Here is a 19,182-nt window from a genome sequence, read left to right on the forward strand (position 1 = left end):
TTTTATACATTGGTGACGTGATAGTGTATCTTAACAGACTGCTGAAGATTAAAAAAATTTACACCTCATACATGGCCGTGTATATTTTACGCAAAAGACTATTTTAACATAGTGCTGGAGATATGCTCTTACAGCTGATTTAGTCCAATTACAAATACACAAATAATTTTTTTATCACTTTCCTAATTTTTTTAATTGCATACTATGTGTGCATTTGAGATTGGACCATATGAGCGGTCAGTAGGGTTGACGTACTCACAGGTGAGTAGGCACTGCTGATGTGGTCCAAGCATAAGTGCACAATTAGTCCGTACTTACCAAATCAGGAAAGTGATAAATTCGACTAAAATTATGTAAGGGATGAGTAGTGATCATGATATCATCATGTTTAACAACGTCACGATTGTGTCATCCCCCAATCATATAAAATAGTCATATATATCATTATTTTAAATTTTATCTTGTCATATAGGCAAGAATACATTTATTTCATTAGATCCTATCATTACGTATTAGTATTTAGTTAGCCAGTGATCTCATATGATAATCCCGACGCATTAAAGTTCTTCTCCGTGGCTTAAAAAAGAAAAGAAAAGAAAAAAACAGGAGATTTTACTAGCCATTTCATATATCTAGAAGAGAAAATAATAAGATGTAGATAGAACTATTTTGACTTGGGTGAAGGAGAGAACAGACAAAACAAAGTCAAGCTCACCAGCTATCTTGTGATTATACTTGGTTCATGCATACAAAGAATAGATTTTTTCCATGCAAAAGCTCACACCAACTTTATTTTCCAATCCAAACATTGTTTTAAAAAGTGTGGGGAAAAAAAAAATTGAATTGAAAGCTGAGCCTTTGACAAAGATGTGATGACAAGAAGCCATCCAATTTGGCCAATGGATCACTATCTATCCTATTTGAGGAGGGAGGAGGTTTGAATCCGCAAGTGGACAATCTATTTGTGAGTACTTACCTGACTAAAAAAAAAAATTGGGCACAGTTTTTGCGTGCGCATATATGTTACACTTCCATTAACATAATCACAAAACTTGTGAATGTAAAATAAAAGCATGAAAATCTTATCCCATATCTTATAGCGGATAAAGAGAATTCTCTTCATAACATTATTTTTTTTCAGAAAGGAAAATTATAATGCGGTAAATATTGAAATAAACACTTAAAATAAGGAAGAGTTTATTCTTATAATTGGAGTCGTACAAAAAATTTCAATCTTTTAAACAAAGGTATAGGTATATCTATTGGTCCAACTACTGAAAGGTCTATACTTGAGTGTTTTAGTCCACAAATCATTTTTTTTTTTTAGTTAAAAGGTAAGCATATACTAAGAAAGGAAGGAGTAGAATGTACGGGATATCCCCAAGTAGGGGAATGAACGAAACAAAAAATAATAAATAAATAAATAAATAAATAAAAAACATGGACAAGCAAAAACATCAACAAAAGGTACATCAACACCAACTGTGACTGAACATCCCTATAACCTTTGAAAGAAAATTCCTAGATTTGGACAAAATTAATGTGTAATATAATAGGTCAGAAAGAAAAGTATTGGGAGAAAAATTTGAGCACAACAGTATCACATCATCAGACAGACATCATATATTCCATAGATATAATTTTATACACCATATATCAAAAAAAAAAAAATTCCCATACTAGTTATATCTAGGGCTGCAACCGAGCAAAGCCTGAAAATTTATCGAGTTGAGACTGTGTCAATTGCAATTCAAATTTTTTTTTTTGCCCGATTTATAAGTCCAAATTTAACCCAAGCTTTAAAAGTTACAAAGAGAGTGGGTTCGGGTTCATTATCTCAAGTTTATGGTCTGATTGGACTAGGGTTGAGAATTTCATACCTCGGGTTGAGTCCGAGTTGTCCTAATTTTGTTAGTGAATTGTAAGTTTTAACTGGAACATGGTCTCAAAGAGCACCCATGAGGACTGAAAAATTAAAGCCCATATCGACGTGGGTCAATGATGTTAATGGGCACAAGGCTCTTGGGACCATTTTGAGGACGACTATCTTGAAATTGGAAACATATTTTACTACCTTTAGTTTAAGACTTTAAATTCTGTTTATACAAGTAGTTTTCACTTTTCAAAAACATCTAGAATATGGAAAATGATTTTTTTTAAATTATAAAAGACTACTTTTTGAAAATAAATCTTTTTAACTATGTTTTTTTTTTTTTTTTTTTCTCTTTCTCCAAACATCTCAAAAAAATTATCAAACGGTTAGAAACGTATCATGTCATCAGTTACAGCCTAAATCCCGTGTTAAAATAATATTTCTCAAATTCCTAAAATATCGTGTTGTATTCGGTTTAATTCCACCCAACTTGGTTTTGATAAAAATAAAAAGACATGAAAGAAACAAATTGATTTATTAATGAAGTAAAACTTAAATTACCCAATTATACCATTTAAAAATTTTAATTTGTGAGCTTTGGATTTCATTTCTAATTCATTTCAAAGTCGACTCCCAAGAGAGAGAAAGAGGAGAGTGTGATCTTTCTGGTCGAACTAATGGCAATAATAAATTCATTTTTTGGTAGAATTGACAGTAGAGGTGGACATATATTATTTTTGCTTCATTAAATAAATATAAAATTTTATAATATTATTAAACATCAAAGGATAATCATATGGATACATGCACCAATGACCAATAATATATAATAATAATTTGCATGGGTGTAACTCGTGATTTTAAACTGAGAAGAGAAATCAAAATCTAGGAAATAGTACAATGGTAAAGACTCTCCTCACCTTACAATTTAGAAGTCCGGAGTTTGAATCCTCTTTGAGTCACTTACGGAATTTTTTTAATAATTACTCCATGTATCATCTAAGATAGAAGACACACGCATATGTATACAATGATAAGTTATTAAGTGCTCTAAAAGGCTTGACACCACCCTCATTGACTAAAATTTAAACATGCTTTGTGCTATAGAAATAAAGACACGTGTGAAATTTCAATGCCTAGTTGAAAAGGAAAGTGTAGATATTGCTTTGTATTTGGCAATTATCGTAAACAAAAATAGTCCAAGTCGAGTTATAATTCAAGTTACTTATAATGCAAGTTATCAAGATCGACGGCGACTATGGAAGTGGAAGGTTGTTTAAAGATGCCATAACAGAGATCATCACATAAAGGAAAGAACAACATTTTAGGAAGAAATCTAAAGAGGTTAGGACACGTTCCATACTTGGTATATTTTCCAAAAATTCCAAATCAGTGTTTTTACCAAGTTTCAGCCTTAGGATTCAAGTCTGACAGACTTGAACCGGTTCATGCATCTTCAAAGTTGCTTCTATTCTTCACTTCCACACTTGAACCGGTTCCCACTTTCTTGAACTGGTTCAAGACTTCATTATTAGCTTTGAAATTTATTCTGCCATACCTGAACCGGTTCCCAAAATTCCTGAATCGGTTCAAGAGTCCTGACAGCTTATGAAAAGTTCAGTTTCCAGTTTCAAATTTCTTTCCTAGTTGGTCTAGAATTGTTCCAAGTCTTATGCACGAATTTTATCATATTTTCAAAGGGACTAGGATATTCTAAAACTCTATATAAACCTTGTCATACACATAGGTTTATTTACGGCTTTTGCATTATCAGTTTATTATTCTTAAAAGCCTTAGAAAGATTTTTGTCTCAGAAATTCTTAGAGAATTTTCTGTTTGTCTTCCTAGAACACATACACATAAACACATAGTGAGTATAGAGTTGTGGTGTTCGAATCCTGATCGTGATCATGCAGTTGCATCTACATCGATCAGACAAAAGCAGATATACTTCTACATCAAATCTAGAAGTTGAATAGAAGTAAAAGCGATCACACTTTGAAAGGGTTGGAGCATTCGAGGAGTATTGTCTGATCTACCTACTACTCTTCTACAAAGATCAAGTATAAGCCTGAAGTCAAGTTGCTGATGGATGAGGAGTTGCAAAGCCAAAGGATTGTAAGCAGTTGGTGTTTGGTAGAACGATATGGTGTAAGCCAGAGTCAAAGTTCAATATTATTTGTTTCAAGCATAGTGGATCAATTTACTTTAGATTGCATAGTCCACGAGATTTTTCCCACGCAAACAGTTGACGTATTTTATCAATTGGGGTTTCCTTGCTAAAATCCTGATATCATCTTTAACTTTACTTTTCATTATTTTATTGCATGATATTAATTTATTAATTAATAAAATAAAGAAAATTAGAAACACATAAGATCTGTTTTTAAATAATCAAAACTTTCTAAATATTTCGTTACGTATGACTCACAGAAAGAAGTGTAATTAATTAGCCATTTCATGTTTCTAGAAGACAAACTCCCATAAGTTGACTAAAGAAGTATATTTTGTGCTCATCCACTTTATTTTTAATTCCAACATTGGTTTAAGAAGTTTGGAAAAAATAATGTTTTGAAAGGTGAGGGCTTGACAAAGATGTGATGAGAAGAAGCCAGTGCGAACATATATTGACATTGATGGCTTAAGAAAATACAACACCAATGGTCTAATTTCAAAGTAAGGGCCTAAATGTAAACAAAATGGAACGGAACATCGTTATATCAACACAAACATACATAAAGATAACAATTATGCATATTTACGTATTCAACTCTAGAACTACGTCCATAGAAAGAGATATTTTAGTAATATTAAATTAAGAAAGAGAATATACAATTATATGTCAAAATTCTTGCTCACTCACTCTAGAACTACATATACTTTCCACATTCCTGACAACACTTCATCCTTAAACCTCTTACATCTTTTTGCTTTCTAAACCTTTCACGCCCATCTGTATTTATGGGATCCACAAACCTAATTCCTTATTGGATAATAATTCCACAACTTGTGTAGAAGGAGTTACTATATCAATCTTCAACTATAAAATAGCAACCTAATATGTCACTACTTATTCCCCAAATCTTCAGTCTCTTTCTATGAGTCTTTTGGCTTCCAAAACGGATTAGGAATCCCAATTGAACTGATATTAAATAATTTGATCTGATTCCATCTTCATTCACCCAAATTGAATTGGTTCTAAATAACTTGAACTAGCTTGTTCACTTCTATCAGAACATTACTTGCATGCGCACCGAATTTGAGCTATAAAACCTAATAATTTCCACTTTGGCTTGAATTCGGTCTTCATGTGTTCTTCCATAACTCCACCTTGAATAAAGATATAAACATAACTCCACCTCAATTAAAGATTTCTGTAGCTCGAACCAAACAGTGATGAAATTGAGAAACATTGTAATACAAAATGATAAGATGGATGACGGAGTGAACATAAGAGATAGGGTTACTAATGAAAGTGTGACAAAAAATAAGAGTAACACCCATTACTGAGAAAATAAAAGAGTGGACATAGATTATGCAAACATGTGCACCGAAAAAATGAAAGTGGACTTAGATTATACAGGCATATAGAGGGCAATCAAAATTTTTATGGAATGAAGTAATTAAAAAATGTTTTAAATAGATGAAATGACATGTAAAAAAAAATATAATATAGAAAAAATAATAATTATGTGGCCAACCCAATTCATATGGAATTAACACCATGATGAAAGAAGAAGAAAGAATTATTTTTTTCTCTCTGCTCTCTTTCATAACTCCCAAAAATACCGCTCAAACAGAAATTTAGCACAAAGTTTCACTAATTGCATTTAGGGTTGCGAGCACTTAACACCCTGTAGTACGTATATAACTCAATAGGTTCTAAAAACCCCTTAACGTTTATTTTGGAGGCGAACAAGTACCTCCCCTCATTCGGCCATTAATGAAGCGATAAAAATACTAAAATGACTTTCATACAATTAAAATAAAAAATAGTAAAAAATTCAGTTAATATAAAATGACTATTATGACCTTTATTAAACAAATTCAGTTAAAGAAGGGCATTTTTGGTATTTAAATAGTAAAAATTAGAAAAGAAAAAAAATAAAAAATAAAAAAATCAATTAATGTAAAAATTCAATTAAAAAAAAAAAAAAGTTAAAAAAAATCAGTCAAAGAAGGGCATTTTTGGTATTTAATACAATTAATTAGTCATGTGCGAAATACATGATTTGTTAACGGCACTTTTTAACGGTTGACTGTTGAAAAATTCTAATTTTTAATATTCTTATAATTTTTAATGGAGTTATATATCAAAAGTAAAACATAATGGTATTATTTGTTCAATAGGTAAACCGTAAGAGTGTTTTATATACTTAGTTATCTAGTAGTGTCCAAAGGTTTCAGCGTGTGTGAACACGACTTCCAAATGAATTCAAATACACATGGAATAAATTGGAGTATTGTTGTTAGGATTTTCACAATTTCACTATAAACTAGATAATCACATACATATTGATAGAATCCAAAAGCTTCCCCTTGTATGACAGTGATATTTCTTGCCCAAATAATGGCAATAAGAAATTCAATTTTTATTTATTTATTAGAATTGACTGTGGGGATGGGAACATAAATTATTTTTGTTCACTAGTATATAATATATATACACTTACACATGTATATATGTATAATAATCTGCATTTGTGTAACTCAGGATTGTACAACTCATGGTTAATAATCTACATTTGTGAAACAATTACATGGTCTTGGCCAATTACAATACGTGAAAGAAAAAAAAAAAAATGAAATGAAGCATACATTGAATTTGTATGAGACAGTAATCTTTCTTGTTCAACTAATGGCAATAAGAATTTAAGTTTTTCATAATTTATTGTAGTTCGTAGGGATGAAACATATATTATTTTTGCTTTATTCAAATATAGTACTAACTTGCATGGATACATACATATATATGTATAATAATATGCAATGGAGTAACTCAAGATCGAACAACTACCAACAGCCAGTGTGAGTACCAATTAAGAAAAGAAAAAAAAGATCGAACAACTGAAAAAAAAAAAAAAAAAAAAAAAAAAAAAAAAATTATTTTTGCGCCGAGAATACCATGCCATCGATGTCATCAACCAATTTTATCTTGTCACATAGATAAGAATGCATTTATTTAATTAGATCATATCATTATGTGTCACTATTTAGTTAGTGATTGATCTCATGTCATCTGTAATCCTAAGCCATTAAAGTTCATCTCCGTAAAAAAAAGGCTGCACAACGTTAAGAAAAATTATACTTGCACCGATTTGTTACCGTGAATTGCAAATCATACTTCTTTAATTGGTTCATGTATGCAACAAACAAGGGACTGGAGTCCTCCACTTACTTGTATTGTACATAAATAAATAATTAGAAACATTGATTAACTAATTCACTATAACAAATCAATGCAAATATCACAAATCCAACGTTAAATCAAGGCATTGAGACAATAATACTCTCCATTCAAGGATACTTTTTTCTATAGAAATAAAGAGTTTTATGAAATTTCAATGACTTAATATAATTTAAGGTTGATCCTATTACCAAAAGCATGGAAGGTCTAGTAACTGTTTAAAAAAAGAAAAGGAAGAAAAAAGACTTTGCTAGCCATTTCATATATCTAGAAGAGAAAATAATAAAATGTAGATAGAACTATTTTGAGTTGAAGATAGAAATATTTTGAGTTGAGTGAAGGAGAACAAACAAAATAAAGTCAAGCTCGCCAGCTATCTTGTGATTATAGTTGGCTCATGCATACAAAGAATAGATTTTTTCCATGCAAAAACTCACACCAACTTTATTTTCCAATCCTTTAACTAAAAAAAAAAACTTTATTTTCCAATCCAAACATTGTTTGAAAAAGTGTGGAAAAAAATAATAATAATGAATTGAAAGCTGAGCCTTTGACAAAGATGTGATGACAAGAACCCAATCTCAAAATAATCCAATTTGACCAATGGATCCCTATCCTTTTTTTAGGAGTCCGATGTGTTTGTGAGTTACCTGACTAATAAATATATGTTTGGACAAAGTTTTGTGTACGTGTCCATGTTACACTTTAATAAACAGAATCACAAAATTTGTGAATGTAAAATGAAAGTATGAAAATTTTATCTCAATACTATAGCCAACAAAGGAAACTCTTTTCCTAACATTATTCTTTTGAAGAAAAATAATAATATAAATATCCTATTAGTTTTTGCTATCGACTAATACGGTAAATATTGAGATAAATATTTAAATTGAGGGAGAGTTTATTCTTATTATAATTAAAGTAGTACAAAAAAGAAAAAATAGATCCATTTTTATATCATTACTCTTTAATCAAAGGTATATCTCTTCGTCTAACTACTGAAAGGTCTATACTTGAGTCTTCTAGTCGACAAATCTTAGTGAAAGAAAAATTACTAGATTTGGACCAAATGATTTGTACAGGTCAGCAATTCAAGCGGACTAAGGTGGTCACAATTAAATTTCTTGCGGACAAGAAAAGTATTATATAATGGGAGAAAATTTTCAGTGCAACAGTAATATCATATCGTCGGATAGACATCATATATTCTGCAGATATTATATGCCCCTTTATATCAAAGTTTTTTTTTTTTTTTTTACCCATACTCTAGTTATCTAGGGCTGCAACTGAGCACAACCTGAAAATTTATTGAGTTTGGACTCGAAATTATAATTATAATTTTTTTTTTTGCCCGAAATATAAGTCCACATTCAACCCAAACTTTAAAAAATATGGATGGAGTAGGTTCGGGTTCATTAACTCAAGTTAATGATCAGGATGGGTTAGGGTTGAGAATTTCATACCTCGGGTTGAGTCCGAATTGATCCTCCAACCCACCGAGTTGCATTTCTAGATAATTAAAGCCCATATCAATTATTTTAATGGAAACAAGGATAAGTTCTTGCTGACTCCTGTGTGCCATTTTAAGGACGACTATCTTGAAACTGGAAGAATTTTTGCTTCATTAAATATATATATATATATATATATATATATATATATATATATATATAATATTAAACATCAAAGGATAATAGTATGGATACATACACCAATAGGATAATAGTATGGATACATACACCAATGTGACCAGCCTATGTATAATATATTAAACATCAAAGGATAATAGTATGGATACATACACCAATAGGATAATAGTATGGATACATGCACCAATGTGACCAACCAATATATATATATATATATACATATATGTTGGTAAATATATATATTTCATGTAACATTTAAGATATAACAAACCTTATACTAATATGTCATGAGATAATTAACAATATGTTAAGAAGTCATTAATTAAATATGCAACTCTCTATTTAATTAAATATGCAAAATAAAGTAATAAAATAATAATAATAAATAAAAAAACCTGGACCGAGGCTAGTATTGGATATTATGTCCTTAAGACACATTCGCCCCGCTATAGTGCTTACAGACTCAGTGGCATCTATCTCACAGGATACAACGGTCTACATCCACCAGTAGCAGCACTACAAACTCGTGGATACGACGAACCTTCTCCATGTAATACTCTCTTTGACTCAAAAAATGCATCTATACTATATAAATGCTGAATTGAGTGCAATCCGAACCAAATGGTTTGAACCAATCTTAATATAGCTCGATGAAATTGGATTAGGGTCTAAGTGGTTCGGACCACTTAACCTATGGTTTGAACTCACTTGGGTTGGGTTCAAGTTTAGAGAGGGAGATAGAAGAAAATGAAAATGAATTATTTGTAAATGATCCAAATGGGGGTATTTATAGGCAACAAGGTACATTTTCGGATTGGGTGCAACCCTTTGGAAAAAATTAAAAAGTAGTTTTTAAGTAAGGTGCCTTTTCGGATTGGGTGTGTCTCTTCATCATTGGACACAACCATTTATATGTGTTTCTTCACACTTAACACATCCACTCCAATTGGTTGCAATGGTTCACATAGTGTCTGTTCACCAATAGACACATCCACTTCAATAGGTTGCAATGGTTCACATGGTGTATCTGTTTACCAATAGACACATCCACTCCAATAGGTTGCAATGGTTCTCATGAATAGTTATGTCTGTTGATTTTAAGTTGCAACCCTTTAGAAACAGATGTAACTTTTTGAAAAACAGATGCAACCCTTTAGAAATATATACAATCCTTTTACAAAAAAAAAAAAAAAAAAAAAAAAAAAAAAAAAAAAACTAACTTTTAATTTAAATTCAAAAACTAACTACCCATTTAAATAAGCCCGGCCCAAAATTAAAGGCCCAATCCAAGATTCCATTTAGTAAAAAGAATAATTGGACTTTACAATTAGGCCCAAGCCCAAGCCCAAATTTAGCTTATTAAAATTTCAATTAGTTTCAACATTTTTTTCCATGTGGAATAATCACTTCCCACATTTTGCATACTCATTTAAGCTTATCAAAACACCACACTTTGGAGCTAATTTCTCATTCACCTGGAAACGGATTTGAGAAAGTAAATATACCACGTTCATCTCCTTACAGAGAGAAACGCGCTCGTCTAGAGATCCGCAAAAAATTATTAGCAGAATCTATTCCAAATCTCATCCAAAGTTTATGTTTTTAAAGCCCCCGTTTCCAACAATATATATATATATATATATATATATATATATATATATATATGTATGTATATATATATGTATGTATAATACTCTGCATTGATGTAGCTCAAGATTGTAAAACTGCGAAAAGGAAAAAATCAAAACCAAGGAGATATTATAATATGGTAAAGATTCTTACCTCATAAATTGGAGGTCGGGAGTTCGAATTCTCTTTGGACCACCTAAAGAATTTTTCTAATAATTAACCGAATTAACCAATGCATGTAAGGTAGAAAACTGTATATATTCGATGGTGAATTTTTTGTGTATATGTGTGACAGTGTGTATTGGCGTTGAGATTAGAAAAGTCATTTCAGCATTTAAATTAGTCAATATAAAAGTCAAAGGGTAAAAATGTCAATTTATTATCATTAGGGTGTCTTTAGTAGATGTATCAAATCTCAGGGAATGTCATTGTTCTAAAATAGGCAAATTTTTTTCTGGGTGTCCTTTTGGCAAACCTCAGGGAATGTTACTGTACTTTACCCTATAATTTTTTATTTTAGTAAATAAGTTATTAAACGGGTTACACATTGTCTCAAAATAGGTAAACTTTCCTCTGAGTATTCTTTTGACAAATTTCAAGGGGTGTTACTATACTTTACCCTATAATTTTTTATTTTAATAAATAAGTCATTAAACGGATTATATGTATAACCCGTTTAATAAACAGGTCGACTTAATGTTAAAAATTTCTCACACGATTATTAAACAAGTCGTGTGGCTTAGATTATGCGGGCGTATACACCGAAAATTTTACATATGCACAAGAGAAGGTGAAATCAAAGTTTTTCATTAATTGCGAGTGGAGAGAGCAGTCTAGTGAAAGCACATAACATCTATATCTTATATAGAGTTGGTCAAAAGGTTTCACAGTGTGTAAACATGACTTAAAATTCAAAGTCTACATGGAATGAATTGGACTGTTGTTAGAATTTCACCACATGTGGATTTATAACTAAACTGAATTAATTTATTGATAATCACATATAATCCAAATGGTCCACTAATCTAACTCTTCAAATAAAAATCAGAATTAATTTAATGACTAGAGGTGAGTTTAGAAAACATACATTGAATTTGTATGACATTGATCTTTCTTGTCCAACTAATGGCAATAACAAATTCAATGTTTTTTTTTTTTTTTTTTGAATTGACTGTAGGGATGGAACATATATTATTTTTGCTTCATTATATATATATATATATATATATATATATATATATATATATATATATGTATAATAAACTACATTTGTGTGATGATTATGTGATTTCGTGAATCATAACATGACGTTCGAGTAAATGTGTAAAAAAAGCTCATTCACTTGAGATGAATCTTCTATAACTAACGTATTGTAGACTGCATCTCACGTATCTCATTGAACGAATCTCAAATCACACGCATAATGAATTGAAAGCTGAGACTTCGATAAAGATGTGATGAGAAAGAAGCCAGTGTGAACATATATTGACATTGATGAGAATATAACAAGTGACTTAAGAAATACGTCGTACATGACCTAATGTCAAACTAAGGACCTAATGTCAAACTTTGAGTTATTTGCACAACACTAGAATTTTAGCAATTTCTCAATCCAAATCTTGTCCAGTATACTGCATCTCACGAATCTCATTGAACGAATCCCAAGTCACAAGCGCGTAATGAATTGAAAGCTGAGGTTGCAACAAAGATGTGATGAGAAAGAAGCCATTGTGAACGTATATTGACATTGATGGGAATATAATAACAAGTAGCTTAAGAAATACATGACCTAATGTCAAACTAAGGACCTAATTTCAAACTTTGAGTTATTTGCACAACACTACAATTTTAACAGTTTCTCAATCCAATTCTTATCAGTAAACTTAGGATGAGAGCTTCTGAAAAAAATAAAATAAAAAGTTAGAATGACAGCGACCTTTAGCATAATTGTGCTTACTTTACATTTTAATTAAGGATTAAGTGCACTTAACACTCCTATGATATGCTTATAGGAAATATTGACCCCCTCATGTGCACAAAATACCTCCTAATTTTCAAAATTGTACAAATAGATCCCACGTGACACCTTAAGGTAATAGAATGACCAAATTACACTTTTATACATAATTTTCATACTTTATTTAAAAAATTGCATTTATGAAATGACCAAAGAGGACATAAGATAAAATGACATCGTTTTGCTCCATCTGTTGTAATGACCAGAACGAACGTGACCGCAATAGACGGCCGAGAGAGAAAATAGGTTGCCGACAATGTACGATTAGAAGTTGCCGAAATTTCACATAAACTTGTCTAGTTGCCATCTTACTCATTGTGTTTAATCTCATTTCTAAGTTGTCTTTTTATAGGCTCATCCTAATCTCTTTTATAGGCCCCTAGTCCCTGGGTAATTCAACTATTAAGACTGATTGATTATGTAATCAATTAAGAGAGTTGACTAGTCATTTTAAAATTTAAAATATTTTCTTTTTTGTTAGGTAATTGGGATACAGGGCTTTGCACCGACAATCCCGTACAAAGCGCCCCTTTCACACAAATCATATAAAGTTCGAATTTTCACTTGCAGGCGTGATTTCAAAAAATTATTCACATACACTTAAGAAAGTCAAACTTTAGACCCGATAATCTCAATTGACTTATCACTCAAGTCAACTCATTGGAGTCAATATCAGCTTGTATTGATCTTATGAGCATGCTTTTAAGCAAGCTCAATATGTTTCGTCAAAGAGCCATTTCCTTATATACACAAGTTGTCATGCTATTTTGTAGGGGAGAGAAGATGGAATTTCCAAACAATCACCCTAAACAAACAGAATCTTTGTCAACACAACACAACCACGCCATAATATATATCTTCCCACCAAAAAAAAAAAAAAAAAAACAAGAAAAATAATAATAATAATTGAAAAACTCAACGGATGAAATCAAAACCTACATACATATTGTACATTCAAAAACAACTGGTAGCTTAGTAAACAAATTCAGAAAATTATAGAATCCCACCATATAGTACTATATCACTAAACTGTAATACCTCATAGAAAAGTAAAACATTAGAAAGCTTAATCAAGTGAATTCAGAAATTCCATGAAATAACAGCATGAGCTTTCACGCAGGAGGTTGGAGGAGGGGTTGCAGAGAGTCGGAGACCGAGCTTCCTCTGCCACCTTTTCTCTTCCTTCCTAATCCCGTTTTCCATATTGCCATCTTCACTTTCTTCACCATCTCAGCGAATATCTTAGCTTTGATCTGACCTCTCTTTGGAGGAAGTCTTGCTTTTCCTTTATTTCGCTTCTTGGACTCTTCATTTTCCATTGTTTGTGTAGCAAAAAACGGAGACTCGATCTATAAGCTCTGTTTTGAAACAGAGTAACAGAACAGAGTACTCTGTTTCTTCACAAGAGAAGGTGAAATCAAAGCTTTTCAAAGCAACCAGAAAAGTCTATTAGCAAGTGGAGAGCAGTGTAGTGAAGCACATATATATCTGTATATCTATATATATACATTTAGTGTAGTCCTTGTTGGGAGGATTAAACCTGGTCATGGTTGGTCAAAAGACCAGATAGAGGCCCGGCCCAAATTGATTATCATCAAGTTTAGTGACCTTGTGGGCTTTTAGGACTCAGTTTCTTTGTAATTCTATGTAACGTGAAATAGTAAATTTTACCTTTTTCTAATTTTTCTTGACTATAAAAAATGACTAAATTTATCATAAATTTTATATTTTCAAAAATGATAAAGTTTATAGTATTGAAGTCCATAAAATTAAGTAAAATTCACCATTTAAAATTTTGAATTTCAAAATAAATAAAGTTTTTGGTGATGAAATTCATCATTAAAATTGGTGAAATTGGGAGCAAAACGATAAGATTTAAGTCTCACTTGGAGGATAATATTGAAAAACATATTGTATAAAAGTAGAACTAAAATCACAGTTCACTACGACGTTCAAATTGAAAATTGTTGGCGAGTGAATCTTAAAAATAAAAAGAAGTGTATTTTAAAAATATTTAGTTTAGAAAATCATGAAAGTAAGTCTTTTTTTTAATTATGTTATTGGGATTTCATTTACAATTCTTTTCCTTTGCCTGTTTAAATGAAAGCCCATTCCCATCAGCAATGCGAAAAAGTGCACTGCACAAGTTAGAGAAAAAGTGCACTGCACAAGTTAGAGAGAGCGTGTCTTTAATTTAATTTTCTGAGATCATTTTTTTTTTGTTTTTAGAGATTGAAAATCAAAACAAAATTATAAAAGTCGATTGATACTTTTTTTAAAAAATAATAATAATAATAATTTCTTTAAAATAGTATAAAAGTTTCAAGTGACAATTTTAGACTAAATATTTTAAGACCTAGTTGATTCATTTTTTGAAAAACAATTGTCAAAAACTATATACAATTACTTGTTTCTCTCGAAAAGATGGGAAATGCCGCTAGTACTGATTTGTGAATAATGAAAGAAAACAATGGGTGTGGAGTAGGGGTGGCAATTTGTGTTCATGGGTCATAATCATGTTGTGTCGATGTAAGGGTATTCTACTAAATAGGTAAACTCAAATCCGACCCATTTAATAATCGTGTCAGGAACCCTCAATACTAACGCAGCCTGTTTATTAAACGGGTTAACTTAATGACTTGTTTATCATAACGAGTAATTTAATATTCAATCAAATAACAAATACTAGAAAAAAATTGTCACTGATAGGAAAAAATATAAACCTACCCTACCCTCGATAAGATTGATTATATTTCATTATCAAGAATAATGAAATCTGACGTGGTTCAACAGGGTAAGAATAATCCTATCATAATTAGAGGAGGTCAAAAGGATTATTCATATCCCCGACAAATATGGCAACAAATCTCTTCTGATCTCGCACAAGCGGAAGATAAGATCAACCATCGACATCGGCGGAACCAATTGGATTCCAATCGACAGCCATAAATAGGGCACCAAGCCGTTAAAGAAGGTATGAGAAAAAACTCAGAAACAAAAGATACATAGTTATTATGTGATACGATTACAAGTACTAACTTGATCGTCGGAGGGTCCTTGGCTGGCACCCTACCGGTGCCATTCGAAGTGACGTCCCTTTGTTTTGCAGGTAAACGCCGTCGTTCCGAGTCGTGAGGACTTACGCATCAACAGCTGGCGCCGTTTGTGGGAACGATTAGTTCTCTGAAGAAATAATAATCCCGACGCGACTTGGCTAGGACGGCAAGACGAAACTTTCTAATCATGGAAACATTCCCAAAGTCATCAGTTGACAACGAGTTTCCATGTTCTTATATAAGGACGAGACTCTACATCTTGATTATTCGTCTATCATACTGGGGGCAAAACAGTGGGTTACGTGATGCCACCTTTCAAAATTTGGCACGTCGACCCAGGCAGTCCAATATGGTGTTTTCCATTTAACGATGCTTGGTCCCTTCACTACTGAGGTTTGGTCGTCTAAGACCAGACTCCATCTCATATCGGGCAGCAGCCAATTACAAAGGCCAGATCGTTGAAGACTAAGGTCTGGTATTTCTATACCTACATAAATGGGTAGGTCTCCACCCATCAAGCAGATTACCACCAACAAGGGTGTCTCTACCTACTAGTAAAGCTTCTATTACTGAGGATGTCTCTAGCAACGGAGTTTCATTACACCGTCCGTTCATACAATCAGGGTGGCCTTCTACACCCAAGAATGTATCGAGACCTTCAGGTCCAAGAAGGTCCAATGTCCCTCAAGATCCTATGTCTAATGAAGTTTGTATTCCCAAGCAGGTTCCTAAGTTAAGGGTGATCATTGGACCCAACGAGATACTGACCACCAGATTGTCATCTGGTACTAACCACCAGATCGTCATCTGTCAGCCGTTGGGTACCACGCCTCTATCCACCAAGCATCAAGCCAGTTGCTGGACACTAAGCCTCCACCTACCAGACGATAGTCGTCACATCTCTTCCCTTGCAAGAATGGCCTATCGACTTCAGATTATGCAGAATTTTGGATTGATAATCCATTGCAGGTTAATTTTTAGTAATTACTTCTAACCCAATCTAATATTTTTAGACAACTGTAAATTGTTGCAGCACCAGACACCCCGTCCGTTGCATAAACGTCTATAGAATGGGTCATCACCTAAGATCCCAACATCGGGGGCAGAATAGTGGATCATACGATATCAATCGCCGATCTACATATGATGACAAGGTTTAGAAGATTGATCGTACATTGGTACATCGAGTTAGTCGGGTTTCTAGTCTCTACACGAAGGGAAGGGTACAACCCTTTGTTATTATAAATCAAGGTTTGGTTATCCAAAACCAAGGCCTAGTCAACCAAGACTAAGAATTGATTGCCCAAAGTCTACAAAGGCTTGGTCATCCAAGATCAGTGCCCGGTTACCCCAAGTTTGGTCATCAGAGACCAAGACTAAGGCCTAACTGACAAAAGTATGGTTATCAGAGATCAGGACTTAACCTACAAAGGTCAGGTCAAAAAACGATCCTCCCCCTCACGTGTTATACTTATGTGGTAATTAATTCCCTTACTAAAGGGACGAGCTGAGTAAAGCTCGTAAAGTTTATTCCCTTACTAAAGGGACGGGTTGAATGATTCCCGTAATCAAATATCCCCGTACTTATACTTATGTGGTAATTAATTCCCTTACTAAAGGGACGAGCTGAGTAAAGCTCGTAAAGTTTATTCCCTTGCTAAAGGGATGGGTTGAATGATTCCCGTAATCAAATATCCTCGTACTATAAGGGATAGTAAATAAGTGTCATGTACTACAAGGACCCAAGCTGAATGAATCCCGTAATCAATATCCCCGTACTACAAGGGATAGTAAATAAGTATCATATACTACAAGGACCCGGGCTGAATGAATCCCGTAATCAAATATCCCCGTACTATAAGGGATAGTAAATAAGTGTCATGTACTACAAAGACCCGGGCTGAATGAATCCCGTAATCAAATATCCCCGTACTATAAGGGATAGTAAATAAATGTCCTGTACTACAAGGACCCGGGATGAATAAATCCCGTAATTAACATCCCTGTACTATAAAGGGATAGTCAATAAAAATTCCTTATTAAAAGGGACAAGCTGGGTGAAGCTCGTAAAATTTAATTTCCTTATTAAAGGAGTAACGACCTGAGTGAAGCTCGTACAATTTATTCCCTTACCAAGGGGAAGAGTACCTAGGGGCAGAATACCCGAGGGTACTAAAAATAGTACCCAGGGGTGAAGTACCCAAGGGTAGAGTACCCAAGGGTTCTAGAAATAATGCCCAAGGGAAGAATACCCAAGGGTACAAAAAATAGTATCCAGGGGCAGAATACCCAAGGGTACCAAAAATAGTACCCAAGGGTACTAGAAATAGTACCAGAAATAGTACGCATGAGCAGAGTAGAAGAATTACCCAAGGGTACTAAAAATAGTATCCAGGGGCAGAATATCGAAGGGTACTAAAAATAGTACCCAAGGGTATCAAAAATAGTATCCAAGGGAACAGTACCCAGGGTAAAAAAAAAAATTCCCGAGTTACTATTCACATGAATAGTATCCGCGAGAATAGTACCCCGCAGGTACTGTTCACAGGGGTTGGAAAAAAAACAAAAACAAAAACATTCCTGAATTACTATTCACATGAATAGTACCCCGTCGGTACTGTTCACAGGGGTTGGGAAAAAAAATAATAATAATAATTTTCCTGAGTTACTATTCACATGAATAGTACCCCGTGGGTACTGTTCACAGGGGTTTAAAAAAAATCCTGAGTTACTATTCACAAAAATAGTACCCGCAGGAATAGTACCCCCGCGGGTACTGTTCACAGGGGTTGAAAAAAAAAAAAAATTTATATTCCCAAAGCTAGACGTGCAAGCATGGGAATGGGGGGCAACTGATAGGGAAAAATATAAACCTACCTTACCCTCGATAAGATTGATTTTATTTCATTATCAAGGATAATGAAATTTGACGCGGTTCAATGGGGTAAGAATAATTCTATCATAATTGAAGGAGGTCAAAAGGATTATTCATATCCCCGACAAATCTGGCAACAAATCTCCTATGATCTCGCACAAGCGGAAGATAAGATCAACCATCGACATCGGCGGAACCAATTGGATTCCAATCGACAGTCATAAATAGGGCACCAAGCCGTTAAAGAAGGTATGAGAAAAAACTCCTAAACAAAAGATACATAGTTATTATGTGATACTATTACAAGTACTAACTTGATCGTGGGAGGATCCTTGGCTGGCACCCCACCGGTGTCATTCGAAGTGACGTCCCTTTGTTTTGCAGGTAAACGCTGTCGTTCCGAGTCGTGAGGATTTACGCATCAACAGTCACAATTAATCCAAATATTCAAAATAAGAAGAAAAATCATAAGGCGTAGTAAAAGGTTATATTAAAACGACTTAATTGTCAATAATAATTGGATTTAAATAGGTAACATATTACATAAGTCATATTCATAATTATTACATGTTAAGTTAAACGGGTTACATGTGTTGAACCCCCTCAACTCTAACCCAACACGGTTAAATAAACCGGTTAATCTTGTCAACTCATTTATGACTCGAATCCGTTTAAA

Source organism: Cornus florida, unplaced genomic scaffold (genome assembly GCF_030987335.1).
Source record: "Cornus florida cultivar Cherokee Brave unplaced genomic scaffold, ASM3098733v1 CherokeeBrave_3.0.0_Hap2_Chr08, whole genome shotgun sequence".
In the NCBI taxonomy this organism is placed as follows: domain Eukaryota; kingdom Viridiplantae; phylum Streptophyta; class Magnoliopsida; order Cornales; family Cornaceae; genus Cornus; species Cornus florida.